The 2040-nt window shown below is 37.2% G+C and overlaps 1 pseudogene; it reads left to right on the forward strand.

Annotated features, from left to right (window-relative positions):
* Nucleotides 1–971: 971 nt before the first annotated feature.
* Nucleotides 972–1799, forward strand: LOC119535089 (annotated as a pseudogene).
* The last annotated feature ends 241 nt before the right edge of the window (nucleotides 1800–2040 follow it).

Below are 2040 nucleotides of genomic sequence, written 5' to 3' on the forward strand. Positions count from 1 at the left end.
AGGGAAATTTCATCAACATGATAAAGGGCATATATGAAAAATCCATAGCTAGCGTCATACTTAATGGTTAAAGACTGAAAGCCTTCCCTCTAAGATCAGGAACAATACAAGGTTGCCCACGGTCACCACTGTTATTCAACATTGTACTGGGAGTTCTAGCTAGAGCAATTAGGCAAGACAAAGAAATAAAAGACATCAAATTGGAAAGGAAGAAGTAAAACTTTCCCTACTTGCAGATGATATGAACCTATATTTAAAAAATCCTGAAAAATTATGTAGCAAAGCTCCTAGAGTTAATAAATGAATTCAGCAAAGTGGTGGGGTACAAGATCAACACCCCAAAATGAGTAGTTTCCATACACTAGCAATGAAAAATCAGAAGAAGAAATCAAGAAAAAAAATTCATTTATAATAGCAGCTAAAAGAATGAAATATCTAGGGAAAAATCTAACCAAGGATATAAAGTATTTCTGTGTACAGAAATTACAAAACCTTGATAAAAGAAATTTCTTAAAAGACCTAAATAAATGGGAGGAATTTCTGTGTTCTTGAATCAGAAGACTAAATATAGTTAAGATGTCAATTCTACCTCAAACAATTTACAGATTCAACACAATCCTAATCAAAATTCCAACAGCCTTCTTTTCAGAAATGGAAAAGCCATTCATCAAATTTATATGGAAGTGTAAGAGGCCCCAAATAGTCAAAGCCATCTTGAAAAAGAAAAACAGAGTTGGAGGATTCACACTTCCCGGTCTTTAAACTTACCACAAAGCCACAGCAATCAAAACATGGTGACTGCTGCTGTAGCGCAGCTGGGAGACTGGGCCCCAGTATCCACCGCCCAGCGAGTAGAGCGAGCTCCGCTCAGCAGCACTTTGTACCACCATCAGCCTCACGTCGCCAGCCTGGAGCAACATGTGACCTCTGGATCACCAGAATTTGTAGTTGACATTGAGGCCAGGCTGAGGATGGAAGATGTGGAACTTAAGGGAGAATGACAAGATGAAGATTTTCCAGTACCTTTATCAGAAGATGATAGTACTGAAGCAGATAAACTACCTGTATCTGGACCAGAGAGTCAGCCTGGCTCATTAGCAATTAATGGAAACAAAGTAAAAAAGAAACTAGTGGCTCTGGACATTAGCCTGACACTGGCTCTGTGTTGTCAGATGATTTGGATGGAAGTGGGGAGATAGACTTAGAAGGCTTAGACATGCCATCAGAGAACAGTAATGAGTTTGAATGGGAAGATGATCTTTCAAAACCCAAAACCACTGAAGCAATCAGGAAACGGTCAAGTACTGAATACACAGCAGCAAAGGAAAGGAAAAATAAGATGGACCATGCTGGCACATGTTCAGAATTAGAGAACAGAATTGATATGAAGGCAATTGAACCCTATTTAAAAGTTATCAGCCAAGGAGGCTATTAAGGGGATGGATTAAATGCTATTGCAGTGTTTGCTGTCCGTTTTTTGCCTGAAAGTGGTCAACCTAACTATATTCACCTGATGGACAACCTCTTTAAATACATTATTGGCACTCTGGAGCTGTTAGTAGCAGAAAACTACATGATAGTTTATTTTAATGGTGCAATAACTCAAAGAAAAATGCCCAGTATGGAATGACTCAGGAACTGTTAGCAGCAAATTGATAGAAGATTACAGAAATACCTAAAATCTCTAATCATTGAACATCTCTTTTGATTTATCAAAATGCTTCTGGCTGTTATAAGACTTTAGTAGAGTTGAGCAAGAGCTTAATGGAAAACATGACAAACCAAAAACTGAACAGTAAGTTTGGCATCTAGTCTAAACAAGACTAAAGAATGTGCTGATGAAGCAATGCTCTTTTTTGCCTTTAATGCATTTATTCACCATTATTTTTAGGTACCCTGTTACAAAGTTTGATGACTTTTTTTAATGAACTTTTGTACAAGGGACTGTTCACTGCTGTATTGGTTTGCAAATCTAATGAAACTAGCTCTTTAATAGCTATTTATATTGTAATCACTTTATATTTCATATTGCTAAATATC

The sequence above is a fragment of the Choloepus didactylus genome, chromosome 5 (assembly GCF_015220235.1).
Source record: "Choloepus didactylus isolate mChoDid1 chromosome 5, mChoDid1.pri, whole genome shotgun sequence".
Taxonomy (NCBI): domain Eukaryota; kingdom Metazoa; phylum Chordata; class Mammalia; order Pilosa; family Megalonychidae; genus Choloepus; species Choloepus didactylus.